Source organism: Nuphar pumila, chromosome 14 (genome assembly GCF_984573655.1).
Source record: "Nuphar pumila chromosome 14, dmNupPumi1.hap1.1, whole genome shotgun sequence".
Classification (NCBI taxonomy): Eukaryota; Viridiplantae; Streptophyta; class Magnoliopsida; order Nymphaeales; family Nymphaeaceae; genus Nuphar; species Nuphar pumila.
Window position 1 is genome coordinate 14856515 of NC_143262.1, and position 18490 is coordinate 14875004.

Consider the following 18490-nt stretch of genomic DNA (forward strand, 5'->3'; position numbering starts at 1 on the left):
TTCTGTGGGGCCCACCGCAGGTTCGCAGTTGTAAGCGGTGGCGGCTGATCTGGAGAATTTGGCTTTTTACTTCATGGTGGGTTGTGTGGATGACTCGCAACAATGCGATCTTCCGTCAAATTTTGGTTGCCTTCAATAAGCTCGTCCATTGCATCTTGACTGATGTGTACGCAATTTTGCGTCTCTCTTCCCATGTTATCCACCCCCTTCAGCTGCCCTCTCTTCCTCAAGACCCTAGCTGATCTTTGTGTTCTTCTATTTTTTTTTTGTTTGCCTTCGTGCTTTCGGCCCTTTATTTTGGGTTTGTTGTTTGCTCGGGGGCTCAACTCTTTGTTGATCCCCTGCCTTAGTATTGTTGATGTTTCTTTCGGCTCTTTCTCTATTGTTTTTCTCTAGTGACATTTATCTGCTCTAATAATGAATGAAAGCATGTTTTTTTTTCTGAGTGTTTAGTTTTCTCTGAAAATGTTCGCTCGTGCTGTTTCAAAACTTCTTTTGTTTCATATGATGTGTAATGTTGAACAAAAGTGAAATTTTCTTTCTTTGAGTCCCTAATTTTTTTTAGAATGGAGAAGATTTTCTTTTCACTTCTTTATTCATGTTGATCACGTCTTCCCGTTTCTTCTTAAATCTTTAGAGTTGTGAATCTTGTTTGTTCTTTGTAGGCATCTCTTTTGAGATGCCATTGATGTCAAGTAATTTGTGGACCATTGAATTCTTTTCCAAGCATTCATCTGGACAATTGCCTGTCTTTTCTTTCTTGCTTCTTTCTTTCTCTTTCATTTTGTAATTTCAGTTCCCTGTTTTCCCTTTTCTACAGCAAAATGCATTTTTGATGTCTAAACTCCTACCTGTGATTCATACCCATCTGTTTGCTTAGCAGAACATGAGCAGAATCTTGTGCTCATAAAGTTACGCAGATGCAAAATACATGTAATCTCATAGTTTAATTGCCCTTTGCAGCTCTTTGAGATGCCCCTACTTTGGTTGCTTGATCAAAATGAAGCTATTATGAACTAAAACAAGACTGTACATATGGACAGGTTTTCTGAAAACTAGTAAGCATTTCAAAACTCCTTTTGTTCTGTTTTTAAATGTCAAACTTGATATCATGCACTTGAAAGTTAGTAGATGATGTTGAAAATTCAGATTAGTTTGAGCAGTGAGTCAGTGACTCTAACAGTAATTTTGCAATCTTGAATGCAAAATATTAAAATGTCAAAAGTGCCCCTCATTGCTTCCCTTTCAGCAGGGGTAGTTACGTTATTTTTGTGTCTCAAAGGACAATAATGTGTAGCCAAGGACCAATAAGAAGTTCCTAGACCTTTACACGTCTCTCACTGTTCATTTCGGTGTGTGCTTTCACTCCAGGTCCCTATTTGACGATTGTGAGGAAATGTTAGCCTGTATGAAATATTTAAAAAAAAAAAAAAAAACTGGTGTTGGGTCTGTTTCAGGAATTCACATAAAAAAAATCGTCTTTGTCTTTTACGCAATGTGTCAGAGGTTTGAAGATTAAATTTTTCTATGAAAATCTTTTCCAACGCCAACCATAGCCTCGTGGCATAACAAGGCTCAAAGCTTTTCTCGCCTCTAAGAAAAGGAAGTCAGGTGGCAACAGGAGGAGGACTTCTGCTTGGTTCATGGCTTCGTGCTAATGGTGCATGTCTTGTATGTTATATGAGTTTTTTTTTGGATTTATAACTCGGAAGAAACTGCACCGGCACGAAGGCATGGTTGCACTGGCTCAGCCTGTCGTACCTACTGCGATAGCGTAAAACTCCAAGGCTAGGAATCCGAGTCTTTAGAAAAATGAATCTATTTAAAATTTAAAGCAAAATAATTAATTTGCTAGGGTAGGCGTGGTTAGGTGATCGACCTTGCATATGTAGTGATTTTCTGTGTAAATTACACACAGAAAATCGATAGGAGTATACAATGATTTTCTCTGCAAAACACAGCACAGAAAATCACTACATACTCCGCGATTTTTTCGTGTTTTGTGTGGTCCGAGAACTTTGTAAAGTACTCAGGCTCGATCACTGGATCTGCTCAGCTCAAAGAATATGCAAAAAATGAGAGCCCACTCCACACTTTCAGCAATGACCATTTGTCAAGTAAACAAGCCAAAAACCACAAAAAAAAGTATGTCAAGGTTGGAAACAACCAAAAAGAACAAAAGAAAAAAGCAGCGACAAGCTGTACAAGAAATACAAGGTATGTCCCAAGTGGTTGTCTCCTTAGTTGTTATCTCTGCCGGACTCGCTTGCTTCAAGGAGCTCTTCCAAGAGCTTATCATCATAGCATTCTATTTCTAGCACGATCCTCACAAGGCCGGAGGAGGGTTCCGGCTGCAGTGAGCCTGGCAAGGATGATGCTGCCAGTTCCGGCTGATGACGATACTCGTCCGGGAAGTTGAGGACGGCCTCGTGGCCTCTTATATGGAACGCGGCCTCGTCGTAAGCCTGTGCCGCCTCTCTGGCAGTGTGGAAGGTCCCCAGCCACACCTTGTTGCCCTGCCTGCGTGAGTCACGTATTTCTGCTGCATACTTGCCCCATTTCCTCTTCCTAACACCTATGTAATGAACATTTTCCTCATCTCTTCCCCCTTCCATCTTCACTTGAAAGAAAAAGCATGCCTTACCAGAGATTCAGCTCAATTTATAGCCTCAAAGTTCAACCAAGTAATTGGAAATTTACATTCTCCCTACTTAGTAGGGCTCCTAGTGAGTGGGAGTTGGCTATCTTGTCTGATATCACTTCTAAGGTAAGTCAATCTCTTGGGACTCGCAAAAGTTTTAACTGAGTTGTTGATTTGATTATGCCAGTTCTCGGTGATATATGCAACAGTGAGTGCACTCTACATCCAATAAGACCCGAGGGTGGATCAATCACATTGCACGCTTTAATATCCCACGGGTGGACCAATCGTAAGATCAGGTAGTGATATGTCAAAACACAATTTTTGTGCTTAGAAATCACCACTGTCCATGGCCTTCCATCACTGCCACTCATTGTACAAACAGTGGTAGGGGTGGCAAAACCTGACACGACCCGCCAACCCGCCTCTTAGGCGGGTTCGGGTTTGGAAAAAATGAACCCGTTTAATAAACGGGTCGACCCGCCTAACCCGTTTATTAAACGGGTCGGGTTCGTGTTAGGGGTATGCCAACCCGCCTGACCCGTTTGATAAACTGGTTAGGCAGGTGGGTCAACCCGCCAACCCGACCCGCCAACCTGAGAACCCGTTTACCCGACCCAACCCATTTATTAAATGGGTTGGCGGGTCGTGTCGGGTTACCCGTTTATTAAACAGGCCGGGTTCATGTTTGCCACAGCCGACCCGTTTAATAAACGGGTCGACCCGCCTAACCCGTTTATTAAACGGGTCGGGTTCGTGTTAGGGGTATGCCAACCCGCCTGACCCGTTTGATAAACTGGTTAGGCGGGTGGGTCAACCCGCCAACTCGTCTGCCAACCCGCCAACCTGAGAACCCGTTTACCCGACCCAACCCATTTATTAAATGGGTTGGCGGGTCGTGTCGGGTTACCCGTTTATTAAACAGGCCGGGTTCATGTTTGCCACAGCCGACCCGTTTAATAAACGGGTCGGGTTCGGGTTGAGGTATGCTGATCCAGCCAACCCGACCCGATTGCCACCCCTAAACAGTGGAGACCACCGAAAAGATCATGACTATGGACAGTGATGATTTTAAACAACAACAACAAAAAAAAAAATTTGTGTTTTGACATATCATCTGATCTAACCAACACCACCATATCCTTTGACCGACTTGTTCACAAGGGCAAGTGCATCAAAGGCAAGGGTTACTTCATAGATTTTAACCATGTGGGAGAAGAAATAAAAACCGATTATTGATCCAAATTGGAGTTTGAAACTCATGTAATATTTGACTTAACCTCTTCAGGTTATTTGATTTGAATAATTCTAGAAAAAAATGGATGGATCTCCGATAATTCTCATTCAGCAAGATACGGTAGATTAAGATGTTACACCAAAAAAAGAGTTCGACTACTGTTGAGCCGTATGAGGCAGGAAACTCTTCAAGTACGGTTCTAAGGGAAGGAATTGACCTACCTATTCCGACCCGACCGGGGAGAAGAGGTCATTCGACGGGGAGATTCTGAAATTGTGGAGGCTTGGTTTGATCAACAGGTCTCCATTTGACAATTTGTCTGAAAAGTTGGCTCACCACTTGTTTTTTTTTAATAAGCCATTACTTTTTAGGATATAAAGCAAAAGGTGGGGCTCTAAATGAAAAATCACCAAAAAAATAGGCAATGGAACCATCACACATCTAGTGATGCAAAAGGATCGGATCTGGATCAGCTAAATGCATAGAAAAGTCAGATCCGGTCAGTTCGGAACAGCCAAAAATCATAAATGTTCATACTAATCCAATCCAATCCAATCAGATCGAAGTTGGTCACTCCTCAGCCTATGCAGGTGTTGTGAAATCATAAAACAAAAATTGGGTTGTTTCCGACTTGGCAAGTGACAAAATTGGCAGGTCTCCTGCAAGTAAAGTGGGCCAACTGCAGTGATGAGTCAAGCTGGCTTAGTACAATGAGTGGGCTACGTACCTGTGGTTTGGACACTTGATAGAACAGGATCCACAGGTCCAGACCACCAGCACACTAAGATATCAATATATAAAAGACTTTCAAAGATACAGATATTTGGGAGGGCATATCAGGTGCAATGTGATTGCACACTTTTAGTGTGCTGCTGCACCTTATCACCCACCATCTGTTGTTGGGCCCTACGGCTGACCGGTTGTACGTATCGCAAAGATGGTGAGTGATCAAGCGCAGCAGCACACTAAAAGTGTGCAATCACATTGCACCTGATCCTTCCACCTATTTGGGGCTGTAGCTCGGCTTGCTGAGCGTATTTTATAACAAGTGCCATTGCCAACCAGCTTTCGAAGAGCCAATGCAAGACGAGCCATGAGCTACTCGTCCTATTTCCCAGCCCTACACAAGTGAAATGACTTTCATAAAAACGTGTTTTACCCAATGTTGTCAGTATCGGCTTGTATTCGTATCGGCAGAAAATCGATCGATACGATACTAACCTGAATCGGTTATTTTTTAATAAATCTTAAAAAATGCTTAAAATTAATATTTTAATATTATTTGAATGTCTTTAACATGTGTCACGTTCTGATTGACACAAAATATTTTTTTAATCATGTTTTTAGCCGATTCAGAACGATTCACTTGAGAATCCGATTCACCTGAATAGTTGGCCAAACGATTCGTGGCCGATACCGATACTGACATTGGTTTTACCTCATGACCCACTGAAAAACACAAGTGCAGTGACTAGGGAATGGGATCTGTGGCCAGATATTCTTAGACATATTCCAAACTGCTCACAGGTGATTACAGAGTCGTCATGCAGAGACATTATTGCTGCAATAGATCCAGTTTTGGAGGGGCCGTGGGTAAAGGGAGGGTATGTCTAAGCAAGTTTATAATTGTTCGTGTGCTTAGAGTTGCACTGAGTGCATCCTTGCAGAGAAGTCTAGTAAGTATACTGATTGTGGCACTAGTTAAATAGGGTATCTTGTTTGGTACTAAGGCGTGGAAAGTCGAGCCTTCCTTATTGGTTTCCAGCCCTCAGTGAACTGTAATATGTATTGTTTGCAATTGCTACTGGTTTGGACCTGCCTAACCCTATAGCTTGTTTTTTTGTATGATGTGGAACCCTGGTCGAAACCCTATAGCTTGTTTTTTGTATGATGAGGAACCCTGGTCGAAACCCTATAGCTTGTTTTTTTTATGATGAGGAACCCTCGTCGAAGGGAGGAAAACCTCGGGTGGACCACCCTGCCTTACTTGGCCTATCTTTGAAAGGTACAGACACGTGTGGCAGCGGGGTTTGATCCAATGCATTGATCATCTCAGCACCTTCACAACCACCTAAGGATCTCATCACATTGGAAACGCAAGTGGGATCAGACTTCCCCCCGGGAGAAGATGAGGTCGAGAAAACTTTATCTGACACATGAACTTAATTTGACCACTGTTGTCATTATTATCGGTGCATAAATCGGCCTGAATCGGCAGATAGATATTGTATAGCCAGAAAATCGATACCATACTGACCTGAATCGGCTATTTTTTAATGAAATATAAAAGACAGCTTAAAATTCATTTTTAATATTATTTAATGGCTATAACTAGCTAGTGTCACATCCTGATTGACATGTAATAAGAACGATTCACTTGAGAATCGTTATTGGCCGATTCTCCTAAATTCGTTGGCTCATTAAGCCTTTAATTATGATGATGAGTGGCATTGGGCAATTCAAGTATCAAGGTTCCTTTGTCTTCTCTTGCACCCCCGTCTTGTAGTTGCAACTTGGCCTCATTCTTGACAAACTGGGTTCTGACTTTAGTAGTAGGGTGCGACAGCCAACTTTTGTATTAACTAAGCAGGATGGCCACATGATCTCTGCCAGTAATGTTACCGTAGCAAGGCTACAGTGCAATCATGAAACAGTAGTAACAAACGAAAGAGATTGATGTTTCTTTTTTTGTTTTTTTTAAACCCTCACCGGGCCCGGGGCCAGGCCTTCGCCCTGAGGTCACCGACACCCAAGCCCTTACGAAGCCCACCAGTTAAAGACACTCGCACACCCGATGAGAGTCAAACATGAGATGAAGAAGTCAGCACCTTCACCCCCAAGCAGACCCAGGTGGGTGCGAGATTGATGATGCTTTCAATGCTACAAAGGGACCCTGGTGTCGGTCATGTGCCAAAATGTGGGAGCCATATCTAGCCACTCCTATCCCTTTGTCTATGGAACCTGGCTTGAACTAAGTGCATTCTGGATATGAATTTTAATTTCAGTGAGATTGGGTCTTGCATTCACATATGATTTGCAACACTCGGGGGCTGCAACTACTTATAGGAGCTATATATATATATATATGTGTGTGTGTGTGTCTTACTGGTGCAACTCATCTGCAATGACCTCTTTCCAAACGGGAGAGTTTCGACTTCTCAACTAAATATGCCACTTGCATGCCTATATATGTGTCTCTTCTTCCTCTGAGTTTGTTCAGCCCAATGCATGCTTCCCCGTCTTGCACAATGTTCACCAAAAGATTGACGTAGTGGAACCACAAACCGATGTTATCAGTCAGTGTGTATCGGCCTGTATCTGCAAATACACATCGTATTGTATCGTATCGTCATAATTTGGATACGCTGCAGCCCTGAATTTGCTATTTTTTAATAAATGTAAAATATATCAAAATATATTTTTAAATTTTATTTTAATAGTTTTAACAGGTGTCACGTTATGATTGACATGTAATAATTTTTTTATTATTTTTAAGCTGATCATACAGAACGATTCAGCTGTGAGTATCAGTATCGGCCTTATACAGCTGAATCGGTGGCCCAAATTCAGGGCGGATACCGACACTGACAACATTGGCACAAACCCACTATAGACAAGGTTGCCGGTACTTTTCAGATATTTTTTTTTTAAGTCCACCTGGGGTTAGGCAGACTCCTACCAACTATACAATTATATCATTGGGTTTTGAACCTCCAACATCCCAACACAAGGTGACGTGCATTAGCTGCTCCTACCAGACAAGCAGAGCCCCGTTGGAGATGCCAAATATGTCCAAAGTGCACATGCCTCATTATGGATCTTGCAGTTGCATGTCTCCTTTTATCCTCTCCAGCCAATGATATGTCGGCATTGTCAAAGTTTCAAAGATAAGTTTGTTAGAAATTTATTTCTTACTCAGAGCAACTTGCATTTGCTTTTCTTTTTTTTTTTCTTTGTTTGAAACAAGATATCGTTTTCAACAATGGAGCCAAACCAAATTTCTTTTCCTCTTTTTCTGTTTATTTTTTTGGCTATCCCAAGAAATAAAAACTGATTTTCTGTTTTTCTGGAATGCACAATTTGTTGACTCGTCCTCTACTCATTCGTCCATCGGTGTAAAACCCTTGACTATATTTGTCCAACAAGAAGTGCATCCAGTTTCAACCTATATATGTGCATCCATATTTGCTTTAGTCACAGGTGCATGTGATGAACAATCACAACTGAGAAAGTAGAAATTGTGATTGTTAGTCATATGGTCGATCTTGTGATCAACTTTTACAAGATTTTAGGCGAAAGCAATCACGGCCACAACTTGTATTTTTCTCATGTTTCACTAATACCTTGATTCAGAATGATCACAGGATATTGTGAGCTACAAAGGGTTTGGCACAGTAGACAGGGCCTTGGCCATTAGGCTGGTGGTCAGGGTTTCATTCCCATGAATGTCAAACTCCTTGCACTAATGGGGCAAGGGATAAGCCCTTGCTCACCTCAAGCCGGGCGACTCCCTGGAGGCAAGTGGTGTGCCACCGTCGGGAAGGCAACCGTAAGTACAGCAGGCTGAGCCAGTGCGACTAGATCTCTAGACAAGGGTGAGGATGTGATCCTCATGAGCTAATTCTTCCTCTTCCACTCACTTATTAAATATATATGCTTTCCTCTTTTATTTGTTTTAATAGTTGTAAAGCTATCACATTTTTGTGAAATATTAAACTGATTACTTTCTCTCTTAGTGGGAAATCTCACCTCTCCTTTGTTCCTTAGTTGTCCTAATCTTCTTATTCTTTAATTCATTTTTAACCTTAACTAGCACTTGCCATTTTTAGCTTATCTCAACAACTTTATCTAATATCTTATTTAGATTCCAAGCTAAATTTGGTAAAATTGAACAAACCTTCAATTCCCCTGGCATTTTGTTGATTCTTACTAGTAATAGGGATTGTGAATACAAGCTGGGGTTGGACATGGGGCCAAGTTGGCTGTGAGTCACTGCCCAACCTGTTTATATAGGTTAGCCGTAGGCTTGGTTTTTGAACTTTGGTTTGGGTTGGAGCAAGCTTAATTAGGCGCCATATTGTAAGAGGTGCTGCCAATTGGCTTATTCTCGTCGACCAGCTGGTTTTCGCCCAGCCTAAAATAGGCATGCCCAATTGTCGCAGACAGCCCGAAAGCCACATGCAACCTAGCCAGTCTGAGTTGGGCTTTAGCGAAGTTTTGGGCTTTGCAGCTGGGCAAGATTTGGGTTACTGAGCTCAACTAAGGTGTTTTTAGAGGGTTGGACATTTTTTTTTAATTACTTGGACAAACCGCTCCAGGCGCAGAGACCTAGCCGCGCTGTCTCAGCAACCATATAACTCCGAGGGCTTACCCCTCAACTCTAGGAAGTCACCAAGCGCAGAGACCTAGCCGCGCTGTCTCAGCAACCGTATAACTCCGAGGGCTTACCCCTCAACTCTAGGAAGTCACCAAGCTTTGGCTTACGCAAGGGGTGACGCCCATGGGGTTTGAACCTAGACTGCTCATCAAACGGTCTAGGTTGCATCCCACTACACACTGGGCTTTTACTGCTGGCATGTTGGGACAGCTCACTGTCCATCCCAATATCGGCATTAGAACTAGATTATCTTCTTCTTCTTCTTTTCATGACTCAAACCAAAAAAAAAAAAAATTGAATATTTTCCACTTTCCTCTTTAACTTAATTAACCGGTAGAAAACAAAGGTAACTCTTTCTTTTTTGTCCTCTATAAGAAACTAAATATGATCGATCCTTTTCATGAATCAGATTTATTAGCCATCGATAGGGAAACATTTGGTACATGAATTCATGGTCAGAGACATATATCTCTATAAAAATCCTATATAGACAGGGACGTACGGACATCATGTCTGTTCTTTAGTCCCTGGCACCCTCACATGACACATTAATTGAACAAAGGAACATTGCTTCCCACCGACTTGACACATTCCTTCAAAAAGACAAATAGTTGAAGGCAAGGAAAATTTGTTTATTCTTTAGCAGACCTAGCTTTTGGAATAATTAGCCAACACTTTGGAAAACCTATATCCACACGCAGAGGGTGGAGCAGGGCCATCCCAAACGCTATAAGAGAGTGGGAAACTCATTTTTCGAGAAAACTGTTTCGGAAACGGAAAACACTGTGTTTTCGAAATGTTTGAGAAACGCCAAAACTTCATGGGAAACACATTTTCCATGCTCTGGGAAATGTGTTTCCCGCACCATGGAGAACATGTTTCCCACACTATGGAGAACATGTTTCTCATAGTATGGGAAACCTTTTCCCATGTGTTTCCCCTCACCTTTTTCCCATGCGTTTTTCTTTTGTGGGAAACATATTTTTAGTTTTTGTTTCATTAATTTATTACATTATTTTTTCTTAAACATTTCTCAGTTGATTTCTCGTTTGTTTCTCAAATAGTTTTCTCGTTTCCCATCCTGAAAAACCTTGTTTTTCATTTTCGTTTCTCAATCCATTCCCTTTCTGGCAACCTTAGACTGCAGCCGTAGACAAATGGGGACCATTAGCGACTTGCTCCATACCAATCTGTCACAGGGATAGAACACTTAGGAACGTCATGTGGCACCTATTTGCTTTATTTTCTAATTATTAATAAATTATTTAAGACTTTTTAATAATATTCATATTAACAGAAATTTTTATATTAAAATATTAAATTTCTTATCAAATTAGCAATTAGAAAATCTGTCTCCTATTTCTCAGCTACTGTAGGTACGGCAGACTTAGCCAAGTCGACTAGATCCCTGATTCTGATGGTGGATTCCCCAGCCTTCATAAAAAATTTCAGGTTCAAATCCTATGGGTTTAACCCCAACTCTCTTATCCAAGGATTAAAAAATAAATAAATAACTTTTTTAATAAGCAAACTGGGTTAGGCAGACCCCCACCAGTTAACACAATGTACCATTGGGTTTTGAACTTGCAACATCCCAATACAAAGTGACGTGCACTAACAGCTCCTACCAAACAAGCAGAGCCCGCATATGTAATAAATAAATAACTTTAAGCATATGGCAGGGTTAGGATGAACCCTGCCAGTTATACAACTATACCATTGGGTTTTGAACTTGCAACATCCCAACACAAGGCAAGTACCAGACAACTGGAGCCCTCATTGGTAGCATATGGCACTTGCTACATGCTAAAGAGGGCTAATATGAGACACGTGTATATTCTCAAAAAAATAATATGGGACACATGTACTTTTTTTTTCTTTTTCTTTTTTTAGTGACAAAACTGGGGAAACTCCGGCAGGTTGGAAGCCAAGACTCTTGGAGGAGTGTTTAGTACGGATCCAGTCCTTCCACATAGTATGGGTTTCATCCTACATTCAATCCTAGCCGACCAATCAATGGCTAAGATTGGTCTATATTTTCACCTGGATGTGAACTAATCCTAATTGTCCATGCCCTTCAGCTGGATGGCTAAGATCGAATCCTATGTCAAAAGACTGGATCCTTTTTTTCTCTTGGAGTTATGATAGTACCACCTAAGCAGAGGCGTAGCTAGGGGGGCTGCAGGACTGGGCTGTAGCCCAGTCCTAGCCCAGCCCCGATTTCATATGAAATAGATTTTTATCCATTTTTTGTAGCCCAGTCCTAGCCCAGCCCAGCCCTGACTGCAGCAAATATTTTGATTTGTCCATATGAAATAGATTTTTATTAATAATTGCAGCCATTTTTTATTTTATCTCAAAAAAAAAAATTCGGGGGCGCTGCCTCCGAACCCCCAACCCCCCCCACCACTCACATGAATCCTAGCTACGCCACTGCACCTAAGGATCCAGCCATCTCACTCGTTTTTTTATATTTATAGGAGAAACCACCTTAGGATCAAAGATGTAGCCGCGCTGGCTTTGCCTGTCATACTTAATGGTCGCTGTCCTCGCAGCGTAAAACTCTGTGAACTTACTCCTTGCCTCATGAAGTCGTCCCACTTTGGCTCAGAGTAAGGGGTGACTCCCATAGAATTTGAACATACTCCACCTGCCTAATGGCCTAGGCCCCATCCCACTAAGCCAGACCCCTTTGGGGGCATTCAATCCCACTCATGTGCATTGCATTTTTTTTTTTTTGAGAAATAAATCAAACCATAATTAAAGCCAATACAAGCTCTTGTGTTGGAGACAATAGCACAGACAATTTGTAATATATGCTAACCTAGTGACTAATGGTCCCTTCACGCATAAGGATAGATAGACACTATACTCCAAAACAAACTGTAACTATTAGCGGTCGCCATCTGAAGTATGCTGCACTTTGAGACGACAGACTAGAGACCAAAGGTGGGGGACCTACAAGTAAAACAGCCCATGGTTTTGAGCTCATGAATGCGCCCCTGGTATTGAACCTCAGTTTGATGGTCATCAAACTAATGGGTCCGGATCCAAGACTCATTTTCTACATGTTTGTTTGTTTGTTTGTTTTGAAAGGCCAGCTAGGGTTAGGCAGACCCCTACTATATATCTTTAAGCCCCATGTGGCAGAGGAATTCAAACCTGTGGCACAGGACCCTGCTTACCACGAGGGATACCACCTCAGTGGTACCCATTTTCTGCAAAGTATGAAGACTAAACTGTCCAACTTTGGTTAAGCATCACAGTGGGATTGATTGACCACTTGTATTCGTTTGTAAGGATTTCATGATCGCTATAAGGATCTTCCAAAGATGTGGACCATAGTTAAAGTGACCTCTCGAAGAAGGGTGGACTGTGCATCTCCCAAAAAAAAGGAGGGGAATATAGACAAAGTGGCTTTTTCGTTCATGGAAAAAGTGTTTCCAATGTTATAAGGGCACATTTGAAAACGATAAAATGGTAGAAAAAAAATGCGTAGGAAAGAAAATTTGATAACTTTTCCAACTATTGCAAATGAGGGAAAAAAATATTAAAAAAAAGTTTTTTAAAAAGTGTAATTTTTTTATGAAAAAAAAAATTGAAATTTTTTCTATCAAAAATTTTTTTTTATTAGGTTCACCATTCACCCAAAACACATGGGCTGCCACAAGAAGAGTTTCTTTCATCTTCAACTTCCTTTCACCCATCAGTTATTTTTTAAGGAATCTCTTGCATGGGAGAGACTTGTCAAACATAGTAAGTGTCGTAACAAAATTGTTTTACAAAATAATAAACTTAAAATTCAACATTAACCTTAACTAATATGAGAGACAAATAAAGATATTATTGAATAAATAATGAGTTTGTACTAGATTTTTGATGTCTTCGTCTGCACGAGTTGTAGATCTTGTGATTGTACAGCCTGGACTCTCTTGCTTTTATGATAATTTTTCACATAACATAGTGTTAATTGTCTCAATTGAAAGGAATTAAGATCTACAATATAAATTCAGTTGAAAACATAATCATGCATCATATCATGTGTAGTATAAATGTAAATAAAAATATGCAATATTGTTAAGCAAATTCCTTGTCACATTTTTAAAAAAAAATAACAAGGTTTAGTTCTCCAAAAAAGAATGAACCCCAAATCACGAAGCAGGAGAGGCAACAAGTGAATAACTAATGCTAAGCAATTAGCTTTTGTTAGTCAGTAGAAAAACCTATTATTTTTTGGACTTAGTGAGAACCATGTGTTAAAGTAAATAGTCTTTGGTAGTTATTAGATTCAATTTTGCCTATGAATCCTTATAGATGCTACATAATCAACATATGTAATATATTCATATTAAATTTAAATTATACAAACTTACCATGAGTGATTCTCCAATATATAAATAAACATACAAATCTAACACTTACATCATTGCTCAACAAAGTGTTCATGAAAAAAATCAGACTTAAGTGACTCTTCTCCTGGTTGGTTCGCATACACCTATTTTTAGGTTTAATTGCAATTGAATATAAAGCATACATGTATTACCATTAATTGTATACACATAACTTGTTTCATTATACATCTTACTATAATTGAATCTATGTTTGCGGGTGTGGCTTTGAATCCTGACTTTTATTTACATGTTTTTATTTACTTAATTTATTCATATCGTGAAAGACCTAAGATATACATAAAAGACATAAGATATTAAAGTTGTTTATTAAAAAACTCTTGATAAATACATAAAAGCAGTTCATTCAAAAAAAATTAACAAATACACACATACACATACAAACGTACACATTTTCAATAATAGGTACTCAAACATACTATTATGCATGTTTTCACCTGTTGTGGTCAACCTCACCATATATATGCACTTGTATGGCACAACATCCATTGATGTTGTTTTTTGTCTATTCATCATAGGTTACCCTGGTTTATACATCACCTGCGGTTAATAGAAGTGGAATAAGAGTCAATGAAAAGTTGTATGGGACATTATCCGCCATCGAAAAAATGTAGATGTATGGTATGCAATCATATATGAATCAACTTTGAAGTATTTGTTGTAGTAATTCTCTGTTAGCTTTTTTTCATACAAAATGTATGCAATTGCATGTTTGCATGGAATGTCACTCATCTGCCATTCATTACAAGAGCATCCCCTCTTTTCAAGATCAACATTGTAACTGTGAGACCGATCATGAGCCTTGTACAAAAGTTGTTGATAATATATAACAATCATGTGTAGTTGTTGTGCATTTCTCTTCAGTGCCTCTATATTTTTTTTACCTCAGGTACAATACTAGACATTGTTTGCCTGATATTCTTTCTTTTTTCAAATAGTGTCATCAATATGAGATTAAGCCTCTCAAGAAGAGGCACTAGGAGTTTGTCACGTTCGAGGAGAATTCACAAATTGAATCTTTCTGCTATATTAGATGTTAAATGCTCATATATTTTTCTTGGAAAGTAAAATGTAATCCAAAACTGCAATTTCACGTTCGTCAAAATATAATCATATATGGCTTGATCTTGCTCTCAGATATATGTGCATTGTAGTTTCGTGATTGCTCAAACTATACTCCACCAAAATGCACCAAGTAGTGAATCAAATTTCTTAATAAAGTTCTATGTCAAGTGTTTCATGCAATATCCAACATGACATTTAGGCCATGTGTGGGAGACAATATATTTTAATTAGCCCTGAGTGCCTATACGAGATAAATGCAAATCATCTTCTCTCTTTAAACTTGTCGAAGTGTTTGAGTTCTTCCTTTAGATGTTTCAAAAACCACACTCATGACTTCTTGAACTCATTATCTATAACTGCAAACACTACAAATATTGTAAGATGACAACATTATGCACATGTATTTTCCTTTTATAAATATATTATATAAGAACTTGAGAGTACTCTTTTAAAAAGCTATCGATACATGAACAGAAGGATAAGAACATATACTTAAATTGATCTCTCCTATCAGTCTCAATGGCCCCTAATGTTCCTCAATTTATCTTCATCAAAGGATCTAAATAAGCATGAAACACCTTGAAAGACTCTTCATATGTACCATATAGTTTTTTCTTCATGTGTTCTAGTCTACGCGATACTTGTTTGTAATTAATCTCCACACCTTCCTCACGGTTGATGTCATTAATTATTTATCTTAGAGTCATATTTGGGTTATCATGCAGATGTGCACGAATAACACCTGGAATCCATACAAAAGGCATTTTTTTACTCGAAGGTTGCCTAATGAACCACAACGTATATGCTCTATTTCATACTTATTAACATGAAAGAACATTGTCTTGCACAACTTTGTGCAATGGATCATCTAAAGGCAATCACCCATAGTCTATGAATTCTTTCTCGTGCATTTGACAGTCACTCTATTATTGCGGCTCAAGAATTTTGTTTTGTACTTATTCTTGATCACGTGATCGTTTAAAAACTCACAATAATAGTTTAGATCATTAGACCTTTGACCGACAGCAATGTCTTAATCATTTGAGCTTGTTGTTACCCACTAAAAAGATTTTTGATCATTAAGCTTTTCATTACAAAACTGATCAATCATTTGAGATGTCTCTTCTTTAATACTTTTCAATTATTCTTCATTGTATGAGAATCCATTAAACAAGAATATATTCAACTGTCTCATTAGTAGAAAGCAAAAAATAAATTTATTACCCAATAAATGCTTATATAGCTTATACAACATACCAAGTGTTTGACTTTTCGATTGTCATTTATGCATCATTTGCATTTGCTATTAATTGTCTCATGTCATCAGTGTCTTGATCCTCTCTTATTGTTTCAAAGTAATTTTCATCTAACATGGTATAGTCATTATCATCATCTAAATTTTTTTTTTGTCGACATGATCGTTGTTACTACTAATTGATTGTTTAGATGCATAAGCTAAATCAAAAAATATTGTGTTTATCTTTTTATTTGCTTTTATGTATGCAGCATTCTTGCATTTTCAAATTTTATGATTAACTATAAAAATAACACCATCATCACACACATATTTCAAGAATAGATTATAAAGTCCAACAACTTGTACTTAGTTATGTCATCCGCCCTGGAAGGTTGCATGTTATATGTAATATTTTAATTAACATCAATAGCACTGGTTTGCTAATGTAGCTCTACATCCTCTGATCATGTACAACATTAATTATTAGTACAAGTTGTTCATTGACGGCACATACGACATCTATATCCATAATTGATTGAAACAATTGCATACCTTCCGAGTTTTTAGAAGAAAAATATTGTCAATTGTTGGGGACAATTGGATATTCGCCTCAGGACTAAGCTCAATAGATAGTGCATGAGATAGATGCACATTCTTCACAAAATTTTCATCACTCTTGTCATCAAATTTTAGGTGAATATTTTGTTTATCAAGTGCTTTTTATGTATCACTCACAATTGATTCTTGTTTAACTATGAAAGCAATTAAGTAAACATCACAACTAGATAACATCAAGTATACATCATCATCATCCAAAACTTTTATCCATGTGTGTTGGCTTTTTATGTTTGAAAAATAATTATACTGAAGGCTCAATAACTTTCGCATATCCAAATTTATGAGACATCAAAGCCACAAATTTTTTAAAGCTAATATTTTTTAACACCATTATAGATCTTCAATTAGGGTAATCAATGAGACGATAGTGTACTTTAACTCTTTCTGAGGCCATCATTAATTGTCTATACCAACCACGTGAGATGTTATTCATCAAATGAAAATAGCATGTAAGAAAAAGTCATTCACAGTCTTCATACATTCAATTAGGGGCGGCAATCGGGTCGGGTTGGCGGGTCAGAATACCTCAACACAAACATGACCCGTTTATTAAACGGGTCGAATGTGAAAAACACCAACACGACTCATTTATTAAACGGGTAACCTGACACGGTTAACCCATTTAATAAACGGGTTGGGTTGACACGACACGATTACACGACACGGCGACCCATTTATTAAACGGGTCGACCCGATAACATAGACAGGATAACACGGTTACACGAGTTGCGGGTTGCGGGTTGCGGGTTGCGAGTTGCGAGTTGCGGGTTGATGGGTTCGTGTAAACAAGTTGTGAGTTCGTGTAAACAGGTTGACCTGCCCGCCTAACCCATTTATTAAACGGGTCAAACGGGTTGGCGGGTTGGCATACCCCTAACACGAACACGAACACGGCCTATTTAATAAACGGGTTAGGCGGGTCGACCCATTTACGACACGAACCCATTTAAGCCAAACCCGAACCCGGCTAAGAAGCAGGTTGGCGGGTCGGGTCAGATTTTGCCACCCTTACATTCAATTAACACAACTACATACAACAACCACTCTGAAAATCAATCACTTCAATCATAACCACATTACTCATATTGAATGCTTATGCAGAGTCAAGCTAAACCCCATTACACTAATTAAATCTTTTGTATAATCAACCCTAACCTTATTACTCAAAAACAAAACCATCAAATATTAAATAAAAGACAAGCAAACAAATATAAATCATTCACAATCAAATATATATATAAAACAACCCTAAATATACAATCTGGTGCCAAATATTAAATAAAATGCAGGCAAACATAAATAAATCATCCACGAAAACAACTAAAGATAAATACTACAAGGCTATTAAATATATAAATTTATTAAAAAAAATTTAAGAATACCAAAAAACAACACATGTATGAAACTCACATTTCGATTTAAGCTACTAAAGTTGACTGAAAGATGGAAAAGTTAACCAAAAAGATATTACAACATTGCCGAAATGCTATAAGATGAATTTCATAGGAATCGTCATAAAAGAGAGGGAAAAAGGGGTTAGAATTCTAAAGAGAAACAAGCATACATAAAAAAAACTGCAGTGACTTTATATATGAATCAGCAAGCATGCAAAGGTAAGAACATTCGCAAAACAACAATGTCAATGTCATCATATCTTTATGCGAAGGTAAGAACATTCAAGCCATACATTTTAAACGTTTTAGCTTTAGGTGACTTTAATTAAAGGAAGTTTTCAGAGTAAATAAGCGAAGACATGAGTTTCGCAAACGTGTGACATGAACTTGGCAAGTTCGAATCAAACAATATGTGAAGGTATAGACATTCACAACACGATTTGCGAATGTCAAAACACATTTGTGTAAGTAGGAAAGTATTTAGTTAAAGGAATTTTGTGTGGTATCTGCAC

The 18490-nt window shown here is 38.8% G+C and overlaps 1 protein-coding gene and 1 pseudogene across 1 annotated transcript in view; both read right to left on the reverse strand.

Annotated features, from left to right (window-relative positions):
• Nucleotides 1-2240: 2240 nt before the first annotated feature.
• Nucleotides 2241-2615, reverse strand: LOC149816473 (ethylene-responsive transcription factor ERF096 pseudogene; annotated as a pseudogene).
• A 10462-nt stretch (nt 2616-13077) lies between these two features.
• Nucleotides 13078-18490, reverse strand: part of LOC149816474 (uncharacterized) — a 28382-nt gene continuing 22969 nt past the window's right edge. The window contains exon 11 of the transcript XR_016427649.1: nt 13078-13177. The gene's annotated coding sequence lies outside the window, so the exon portion shown is untranslated. The remainder of the gene's footprint in view (nt 13178-18490) is intronic.